This window comes from Sapajus apella, unplaced genomic scaffold (assembly GCF_009761245.1).
Source record: "Sapajus apella isolate SASKATOON/1434 unplaced genomic scaffold, GSC_monkey_1.0 scaffold39, whole genome shotgun sequence".
NCBI classification, from domain to species: domain Eukaryota; kingdom Metazoa; phylum Chordata; class Mammalia; order Primates; family Cebidae; genus Sapajus; species Sapajus apella.
In genome coordinates, this window is record NW_022436979.1 from 19,378,913 (window position 1) to 19,390,339 (window position 11,427).

Below are 11,427 nucleotides of genomic sequence, written 5' to 3' on the forward strand. Positions count from 1 at the left end.
TCCAAAGGAAATCAAATGTATTTCACCTTACAATAGATTTCTCGGACGTATTTTGAAATGGCCCTGCAAAGCCATCTTTCATGGGGATTTGTATCTGTGGAGCTTCTTCATTCAGGCAGGCAGGCCCTTCCAGCTCTCGGAGAGATGAACCAAGAGTCTGACACCTGTTAAGCCTGAAGAGCGACATTGGCCATCTATACCCTCTGGAAGCTGCTACCTGGAGGCTTCCTCTACGGAACGAGGATCTCGGCTTCCACCACCCACACTTAATGTTAACACAAGCATTTTTTTCTACCAACTTCAAGTCTTTGGACAAAGCTTAACTCTTTCAACCAACTGCCAATCAGAAAACCCTTGAATCCATCTATGACTTATGAGCCCTGCACTTCTCACCTTTGAGTTATTCCACCTTTTTAGGCAGAACCGATGTACACCTTCCATGGATTGATTTATGACTTTGCCTACAACTTCTTTCTCCCTGAAACCTCTAAAACCGTAACCCGACCACCTCGGACAGGTTCTGTCAGGACCCCTTGAGACTGCTCCCTGAGTCACGGCCACTCACGTTGGTGCAGGATAAGCCTCGTTAGCTATTTTACAGAGCTTGGTTTTGCTGGTGACACTCACGCTTTGCGCTTTGTCCACCTGGCTTTTAGGGTGTCCTCACTGTAAGCCACGGTGTTTGGTACATGGTTGGCACTTGGTAAATATTGCTGAATAAATGATCAGGCCCTTTATGAGCTGGGTAAGAACAAAACAATGAAAAAGACTGCCCTTTCTATGGAAAAATAAATACTTAGGTGGACAGACACGTTTACACTCAACTTCCTGAATTTCCTAAAAGGAAATGTGGGAGGGGTGAAGTGAAGTCTGCTCCAGTTAACTTGCTTGGAAGCAGCGCTTTTGATCATAGAACTAATGCAATGTGCGGGAGCCTCCAAAGAAAATAAAGAAGCGGGGAGATATTTCCAGACTCCCTCTGCAGGTCTGAAACGTGTGTCGCCAGCAGGTCACCCCGAGAGGGCGGGCCGCAGTAAGCCCATGTCTGGCGGTGCCTGGGTGCCCAGCGCTGCTCCTGCGCCCCCATTAGTGCTGGTACACATTTCTGCGGCCTGCGCCAGCTGCTTCTCAAACAGACTCACTGGCAACAGAAAAGGAAGAAAAAAAAATCCAGGGTCTTAGGGTACATTTTTTTCATTCTCTTTCTACAGCTAAAAGGAAGCTGGACGCTTGAGAAGGATCCGCAGCAGCTGAATCATAGCCACAAAGGGAGATTAGCAAGCAACGCCGTGAGAGCTGGGAGATTTTTCCTGGGTTGAGCTCGAGAAGAATGTAGTGCTCTGTGCGTTTCACTAGCTCATTCTACTGGTGCCCCCGCCTTGGCTCCAGAGCCGCTGTGCGCCTTCCCTCTTCCTTTGCCAGGAAGGGATTGACACAGGGTCAGTCGTGAAGACGCTGTCTCCCAGCCCCACCCCAAAGGCCGCAGTGGGAGGCCGGAGCAGGCTGCGTCTCAGACGGCCAGCGGGGAACAAAGGGGGCCGCTGGGCTCTTTTCTGGTTACCCAGGGAGAACAGTAAATCCCCTGGTGCCACAGAGAGACCTGGCCTTGGCGTGGAGACAGGCTCCTTCCAAGTGACTCATTGTCAGATTTTCATATTTCGTAAGACACGCCAGCAAAGAACAAGCAAGCAAATGGACAGTAAATTAAGAAAATTGCTCTAATTTATTGGTAACAATCAGCTTTCATTTCCCTTTTTTCCACGGAACTTCTTCCTAATGACCTCCCCTCCTACAGCTGTGTCATTTGGGTAAACTCACATCCTCAGGCATTTTTTTAATGAAATAGGAGGCTATCCCTCAAGGAGGAAGGGGAGGAAAAGAGAGCTCCGTATGCTCACCTCCTTTCCTATTGCAGATGGTTCATAATGAGCACAGTGTCTTTTGAAATGTGATTTAAGGCGTATTTCCATTTCCTGCAGGTCTTCTTGCTGTGGGCATCCCAGTCATTGAAGCTGTGGGTTTCAGTGCTCCAAGAGTAACAGGGCTCAGGAAACGCAGATGCAAAATATATTGATTGCTTCAAACTGAAGGCACTGGAGGAGCAGCAAACGCAGGGAGGGGCTTTCTCTGAACCTCCCTATCTGCCTAAAAACCCAACCCTCCAATAGGAGCTCAATCGTCAGGCATCTCCTCCTTGGGAATCCCAGCTACTGGGAAGATTAACCAGGAGACACCTGGGGTCCACAGGATGCTGAGGCAGACTCGGTCACAGGCAACACCCACTCACCTTCCCCCAGGTCATTCACTCTCCCCACGCTTCCTACAATGGCCCTCTTTCCTGGGAAGAGGGTGTGTGGGTTTCTAGACCTCACCAGATTTTGGGTTCTCACTTTTCTTCCCTGGGAAGACGGTGTGTGGCTTCTAGACCTCACCCACATTTCTTTCCTGGGCTGCCTCTGTGCCTGTAATACATGTGTTTGCCTTCTCCCCCACTAATCTGCCGAGTGTCTGCTTATTTCCTAGACTCAATTATCAAACCTTCAGAGGACACGGGGAATGTCTTCCCTCCCCTGCAAGGGAAAGGGGATTCCTGCTCTTCCAGTCTGCAGTTACAGGCTTGAGCAATCAAACCTGAGTTTTGTTGCTGTCTCCAGCAAGACAGTAAGACCATAGGCCAGACTTTGCAGAGATGAAGAGAGCAAGAAAAAGTGGGAGAAGAAGAGTGAGAAAAAGTGAAGGGGGGAGAGAGAGAGAGGAGAGAATTTTAGGAATCTCTTAAGCATATGCAGAACCCAGGCCGGACCTCTGGAATCACAGGATTGGTCCAGGCTGGGAAGTGGCCTGCTTCTGTGCCTGGAGTGCGTGGCCGGGGGAGGTGGCCTGCTTCTGTGCCTGGAGTGCGTGGCCGGGGGAGGTGGTCTGCTTCCGTGCCTGGAGTGTGTGGCCGGGGGAGGTGGCCTGCTTCTGTGGCTGGAGTGCGTGGCCGGGGGAGGTGGCCTGCTTCTGTGGCTGGAGTGCGTGGCTGGGGGAGGTGGCCTGCTTCTGTGCCTGGAGTGCGTGGCCGGGGAGGTGGCCTGCTTCTGTGGCTGGAGTGCGTGGCCAGGAGCCCTCTCGCTGCTGCAGAGCAGGAGGAGGATGTGATGGATGGGAGGGGAGCACACTGCTGTTCTGTTCCCTTTGTGTTGAGAGATGGTGGAAAGAGGAGAGAGAGGCAACTTGGGCAATGAAGCTTTGAGGAAACTGAGTATTCACTGAAGGAGAGTTTTTTTTTTTAATTATAATTTAAGTTCTGGGGCACATGTACAGAACATGCAGGTTTGTTACATAGGTATACACGTGCCATGGTGGTTTGCTGCATCCATCACCCCGTCATCTGTATTAGGTATTTCTCCTAATGCTATCCCTCCTCTATCTTCCTTCCCCCTGTTATCCATCCCCTAGACCCCTACCCCCCGACAGGCCCTGGTGTGTGATGTTCCCCTCCGTGTGTCCCTGTGTTCTCATTGTTCAACACCCACTTATGAGTGAGAACATGTGGTGTTTGGTTTCCTGTTCTTGTGTCAATTTGCTGAGAGTGGTGGTTTCCACCTTCATCCATGTACCTGCAAAAGATGTGACCTCATCCTTTTTTATGGCTGCGTAGTATTCCATGGTGTATATGTGCCACATTTTCTTTATCCAGTCTATCATTGATGGGCATTTGGGTTGGTTCCAGGTCTTTGCTATTGTAAATAGTGCCACAATAAACATACATGTGCATGTCTCTTTATAATAGAACAATTTATAATCCTTTGGGTATATGCCCAGGAATGGGATTGCTGGGTCAAGTGGTATTTCTATTTCTTGCTCCTTTAGGAATTGCTGCACTGTCTTCCACAATGGTTGAACTAATTCACACTCCCACCAACAGTGTAAAAGTGTTCCTATTTCTCCACATCCTCTCCAGCGTCTGTTGTGAAAGGAGATATTTTAAATTAATAAATTGGGTTGAAGGAAATCTTGATTCACAGTCCTGCCCCATTCTTAACACTGGCAGGTTCATGCTCAGGAGCGAGATGTGATCATTTGTAGAGAAGTTGAGAAGTCATGTGTATTTCATCCATCAGACTGTGATGCGAGTGGGTTTGCTGCCCAGCCACAGTTCAAGTCAGCCAGTGTCTGCAGGTCCGTTTTACTGATGGGATAGCACTGAAGGAGGCAAAAGGAGATTGTAAAATGACACTGAGGTCACAGTGGTAATCTTATTATCAAGAAAAAGAGTCCAAGTCTGTCAAATGTTTGAAGAGAGTTATTCTGAGCCAGAGACGAGTGACCATGGCCCCAGGAACCATCTCACGAGGTCCTAAGTACATGTGCCTAAGGGAGTCGGGCTGCAGCTCGGCTTCACACATTTTAGGGAGACATGAGACATCAATCAATACACGTCAGGTGTACGTTGGTTCAGTGCAAAAAGGCGGAAGTGGACTCAAACATTTTCTGATTGGCAGTTGGTTGAAGGAGCTGTTATTACCTAAAGAGCTGGAATCAGTAGATGGGAGTGTCTGGGTTAAGACGGGTGGTTGTAGAGAGCAGGCTTCTCCTTACGCAGAGGAGGCCTCCAGGTGGCAGGCTTCAGAGAGAACAGACTGTAAAGGTTTGTTATCAGACTAAAAAGGTGCCAGACTCTTAGTTAATTCTCTCCTGGATCAGGGAAAAGCTATGGAAAGGGAAGGGGATTCTCTATAGAATACAGATTTTCTCCACAAGAGACAGCTTTACAGGACCATTCCAAAATATGTCAAAGACATCTATTCTGGGGAGAAACACTTCCGTTTCTTTCAGGACCTGCTACCTGCCATGTTGGTATCTTATTGCTAGAAAGTGTCTGTTTTGTCAGTTGTAAGTTCTCTGTTTTAATGTGAATGCTGGTCAGCTGTGCCTGGATGCCAAGGGGAGGAGGGTAAAGGAAACATATCCAAACACCCCTTCCCATCATGGCCTGAGCTAGTTTATCAGGTTAACTTTGGGATGCCCTTGGCCAAGAGGATGGGTCCGTTCAGTTGGTTGAGGGGCTTAGAATTTTATTTTTGGTTTACAATGTCCTTTCTCAAGAGGATCCTTTCTGTTTGTTCTTCAGGCCATTGTTGGCAGGCTCTGAGGTGGTAAAAAAAAAAAATGATAATGGGCACATCAGTGTCTCCCGGCCTCCCATGGAGGGGCAGAGCATTGTGTCCACCTCGATAGAGTGTGACCAATCCTGCCAAGTTCAGGTCAGGTCAGCATCTTGACTTGTTTTCAGCAGCAATCTGAAATGGCTTCACCTTGGAAGAACCACAGGTGACTTCTGGTTTCTCTCCTCAGAACCCACAGGCTTCTATGAGCTGTTAGAAGAATCTGCATTCATTTCATAACTGACTCCTTTGCCGTGACTTGCAGGCTACTATAGAGACTAAAGGGTACTTAGGGAAATAAGAAAAGGAAATTTAAAAAGGTGATTAACACACTCTGAGGGAAACTGGGCCAACTATCTAAAAACAAAGGCACTTGCTCTCTCTCTATTTTTTTTTTGAGATGGAGTCTTGCTCTGTCACCCAGGCTGAAGTGCACTGGTGCAATCTCGGCTCACCGCAAGCTCCACCTCCACCCACTAGGTTCAATGATTCTCCTGCCTCAGCCTCCCGAGTAGCTGGGATTACAGATGCCTGCAACCATGCTGGGCTGATTTTATTTGTATTTTTAGTAGACATGGGCTTTTGCCATGTTGGCCGGGCTGGTCTTGAACTCCTGACCCCAGGTGATCCACCTACCTCGGCCTCCCAAAGTTCTGGGGTTACAGGTGTGAGCCACCATGCCCAGCTCTGCTCTTGCGCTCTCTAAAGAACATTAACAAGTGGTAAAGAAAGCAGAGGAAATTGTTTTCACTCGAACAAAGAAAATAAAAACATTTGTCATGTTTAAAAAAACAAATGTCATTTCATTCATGAAAAGAGCATCTGTCAGTACATATAAAGGTTATTATTTACTCAGGGTATAGATCATGCCTGATGCATGCACGAATTCCTAGTCCCTCAGGATACAGCTCACACCTGATACACGCATGGATTATCTCAGGTTACAGCCTGATGCTCACACAGATTCCCACTCCTTGGGAATTACGCCCCCTACACACATGGATTCCCAGATCCCTTGCTGTATCTCCCCTCCCTCCCCAGCCCCCTTGGGAAAAGGTTTCCTGAGACATATGAGGATACTTTGAAAAAAACACTTCTAGTTACCTTTTCTGGTTAGCATCTAAACATCCATCCATTTGTGTTATTACAATTAAAATTAAATTTTTATAAAACATTTTGGAGGGTTTACAACAGTTTGTTATTTTTACATATAGCAAATTTTTGATTAATAATTCATTAGTATACAATTACCTATCAAGAACTCATTATTTTCAAATATAAAAGTCTACATGCTTTTGTGCCTATTCAATAGCTGTTGCAGTGGGTCAGGGAAATGTGCTGCTGACCTTTAATATGAGACAAGAAGCAGGTTAGGGTTCGGGTTAGGGTCCCCCGCTTTGCAGACAATCAGTTATCAACTGGTAAAGGCTGGACATTGACGAGGTGGCCTTGAGCAGCAGCGTCAACTCTATAAGTATTTTATAAGCATCTGAGACCATTGACCATGGATGTCCTCCAAAATATTAAAGCTAACTTGTGGTCAGGTGCGGCGGGCGGCTCACACGCATAATCCCAGCACTTTGGGAGGCCGAGGCAGGCGGATCATTTGAAATCAGGAGTTCACGACCAGCCTAGCCAACATGGTGAAACCCCATCTCTACTAAAAATACAAACGTTAGCCAGGCGTCGTGGTGCCCTGCAGTCCCAGCTACTCGGGAGCCCGAGGCAGGAGAATCGCTTGAACCTGGGAGGCAGAGGTTGCAGTGAGCTGAGATCGCCCCATTGCACTCTAGCCTGGGCAACAGAGTGAGACTCTGTCTCAAAAAAAAAAAAAAAGGTAACTTGTTTCTTATGTTTACCTGATATTCCTAGCTATTCCTGTTACCAATTCGCCTTGGTTTTCATAAACTGACTACTCAGATTCAAATCTCATTTGTGAGCTGATGCAGTTTGGATGTTGTCCGCTCCGAATCTTAGGTCGAATTGTAATCTCCAGCGTTGGAGGTAGGGTCTGGTGGGAGGTGCGTGGGTCATGCGGTGGCTCCCTGGCGGCTTGGTGCTGTCTTTGTGATCATGAGCTCCAGAGAGATGGGTTGTTAAGTGTGTGGCACCTCCTCCTGACTCTCTCTCGCTCCTGCTCTGGCAATGTGACCTGCCTGCTCCCTCTTTGTCTTCCACCATGAGTAAAATCTCCCTGAGGCAGCCCCAGAAGCCGAGCAGTGAGAGCACCATGCTCCCTCTACGGCCTGCAGAACGAGGAGCCAAGTGAACCTCTTTTCTCATAGATTACCCAGTCTCAGGTTTTGTTTTTGTTTTCGTTTTTGAGATGGAGTTTCACTCTTGTGGCCCAGGCTGGAGTGCAATGGCGCGATCTCAGCTCACCACAACCTCCGCCTCCCAGGTTCAAGTGATTCTCCTGCCTCAGCCTCCTGAGCAGCTGGGATTATAGGCATGCACCACCACACCCGCCTAATTTTGTATTTTTAGTAGAGATGGGGTTTTTCCATGTTGGTCAGGCTGGTCTTGAACTCCCAACCTCAGGCGATTCACCTGCCTCAGCCTCCCAAAGTGTTGGGATTACTGGCATGAGCCACCGCACCCAGCCAGATATTTTTCAATAGCAAGGCAAGAACAGCCTAACACCGGAGCTGAGGTGAATCCAAATCTGTCACGTCACTCAATATCTCAGTCAATCAATTGTGGTGAGCAAGAATACAATGCAGAGAAGCCAGAGACTGATGCAGAAAACAAAGCACACAACTTCAGCCACTGAAACGGCACAACAGGGAAGCCAGCGGAGACCGGGAGTAAAGACTGCAGGAAGGAGCAGAGCAGGAGCAGCTGGAGTGAGGACCCTACATTCAGTTGCTGAGAGGGACAGTGAAATGAGGAAGACAAGTAAATATTGGGGGGCAGGGTGGGGAAGAGGACAGGGAAGGAAATGTTGAAGGTAGGCAGGTGAGGTCGGGGAAGCTGGTCATTCATTCACTTGCTAACCCGTTCACTAACCGAACACGTGCTTATTTAGAATCAAGTGTGGAAGGCTGCTATGGGACGCGAAATACAGGGAACAGAAAAAAAAGAATGTCAGGGGTGAGGGGTGATTATCTGGGCCAGTGGCATGGGGGTAAGAAGAATTTACCAAGATAGTTGTAGGTAAAGAAAGGCAGATTTGATAAAGTACAAAAATATGTTGCAAGAAGGCAACAGGTAGGCCGGCAGGAGAGGAGCTGACTGCCAGGAAACAAAGTCGTGCTGGGGATTTCACAGCGCAGCGCTCGTGCTGTGTGCTGGCGAGGACCGTGTGCCGCATGGACGAGCCAAGGCTGCAGGGCGCTAACCAGCCCACGCCTGCTGATTAGCTGGGTGCAGGATCATTGTGAGATATTCACAGGAGGGCCGGTCCTGGACCACGAGGAAAGGCAGACTTACAGCTTATCTGCTTTCTCTTTTTGCTTCCCTTGGTCCCACCAGCTTGACTCTTTTTCCCTCATTAGGACCCCAAAAAGAACAAAGGGATAAACCAGTTCTAAGAATTACAAACTCTTTAGATTGGGAATGTGACTCTAAGCTAACTTGACTCAATTTGTGGGTTGCACACACTGGGGAGCTGGTGCACAGGAGCCTCTGGGCAGGCTGTGGATAGGAGACAGGGAGCTGCTGGGAGAGGGGGCACTGCTGCGGGGCAGGCGGGAGTCACAGAGGGCAGGGGCACCCAGAGTCCAGACCCGTGGGCACTTTGCTGAGCTTCCCAGCCAGGGGATGGGAAGGACCAGGACAGAGACGGCCACAAGCCCAGCACAGCCTTCTAGACCCTGGAAGACAGGCAGCCCAAAAGTCCATGGAAGGCACACACCGATGCCATTCCCTGGTGTTTCCATAGACGAAGAAAAATGGACTCTGTGGGTCCTTTACCTACACCTGTTCCAGCAGCAGGAAAATCCCTGACTTGACCCCTCCGAGAGAGCTCAAACCTCAAGGCATGCTGCAGGACCAAGCCAGGAACATGAGAGCCCAACGAGGAGGAGGGGGAAGGGCAAGGAGAAAACTCAAGTGACGAATTCTTTGCATCTCTGATGAACTTATTTAGTCACCTAATGATAAAATGAAATCTTGCTTTGCCAGCGATTTTTAATGTCGAGACTTAAATGGGAAAAAGTGATCTCTCTGCGCCATCTGGTGTTGTGTCTTGAAATGACGTGCTCCTCGCCGTCAGCGCAGAGGAGCTGCAGGCAGCCTTCCATCCCCAGAAACCCAACCAGCAGCAGGGCAAGATGGGCCCCTCCTGTTACACAACCGGGATTCCTAGCACCAGATGAATCTCCCCAATGGTTAGTAAGATAATCCCTAAATCTAGGGCAAGGCAGCAATTGTGATCCTATTACTGTCTGAAGTTCAGGTGTAGTGGCTCCCGCCTGTAACCCCAGAACTCTGAAAGGCTGAGATGGGAGGACCCCTTCAACCCGGGAGTCCAAGACCAGCCTACGCATGGTGAGACCCCAGCTCTATAAATATAAAAAACAAAAATAAAAATAGCCAGGCATGGTGGTGCATCCTGGCTACTCGGATGGGAGCCAGGAGAATCACTTGGGCCCAGGAGGTTGAGGCGGCGGTGAGCTGTGTTCACACCACTACACTCCAGAGCAGAACCCTGTCTCAAAAACAAAACCAAAACACTGTACCCTTAGTACAATGAGAACTAACATGGCCAAGAATGCAGCCTTCTCCAGCCTACCTTTAACACAGCAGCAGATCATTGACAATCACATCACGGACTTAGAAGTTGGTGTACAGTTCGCAGAGGAAGGAAGGAAAGGAGGAAGAGAAGCAAGGCTATTAAATCATGCAATTATATCGGTGGGAAAAAAAGGAATCATTAAGTGGAATACACTGCGATAGGGCTATTTGATTATAAGAAGCGTATTGATCAAGTGTATTAAATAGGAAAGTAAAGTAATCACTGAACGTTACTAACTATAATGATCACTGAGTATTTGCCATATGCTAGAAGTGGACAACGTTACTCCGTTTAATCCTTACCACAGTCCTCTCAGGCAGATGCAGCCACTGAGGCTTAAGGAGCTTAGTGACCTTGCTCACGGTCACACGTAGTCGCTGAGAGGCAGAACCGTGGTGCGAACCTCAATCTTTCTGATGACAAAACTCTGCTTTTCATTGCTGTGTTATGCTGCCTCTTTCTGTGAGAAATGCTTTAAATTCATGACTGACTAGAAACCTAAAACTCCAGGCCTCTTTTGGTTTGCAGCCTTTAATCTGTTTCCTAACATTTTCCTTAGAAGAGCGTTATCTATCCAGAAGTAACCATTTAATGTTGCAAAAAGCACAAGCTGGGTGAAATATTCATTTAAAACTTGGAACACACGGGAATCCTGAGGCAGAGGAAGGGGAGTGTGACTTCACACAGCATTTCCAAATGCCAGGACGTAGAGACCTCCATCTGAGGACCAAACACGGCCGACACATGGATCTACAACATTGCGAAATCTACCAAAAAAAAAATTAGCTGGCCGGTCGCATGTGCCTATAGTCCCAGCTACTCAGGAGGCTGAGATGGGAGAATCTCTTGAGCTCCAGAGGTCGAGGCGGCAGTGAGACGAGGCCACACCCCTGCGCTGCAGTCTGGGTGATAGAGTGAGGTGAACCAAACTACCTCCATGTCAGGAGTGAGCCTGCCTGACTCCATCTTGGCTCCCCCCACCACCACCGCCATTCCTCCCTTGAGTGCATACCTGGGTCACACAGTGCTGGGTCATGTTGTGCTTAGAACCATAGAAACACATAACCGTTGTCACCATACCCTGTTTGACAAGCCCGCCTGCTATTGTGAATTCCCCGTGATGGATCGTGTGGAAAGCACCGAGTGTCCCCCTTGGTGACCAGCAATCACAGGAGCCTCTTGTGTGTACCCTCCTTAGTTAATCAACAATCATGGGAGCCTCCTGCCTCCTAGTTACCAGCCTCCTCCCCGACTTGCTCACTCTGCTTCTGTAAAATTCCACTTTGCCCCCCTTACCCTGAGCAACATATAAAAGGAAATCACACCCCTTCCTCGGGGCCGAGAGATTTTGAGCGTGAGCTGACTCTCAGTTGCCAATAAAGGACTCACAATCACATCTCAGAGTGGCGCTTCCTAACAACTCACTCGGATACAAGAAGAGTAACAGCCTATCTCAAAAAAAAAAAAAAAAAAAGAAAGGAAAAAGGAAAGCCTGGATGACAGAGTGGCATTCTGTCTCAAAAAAAAAAAAAGACAACA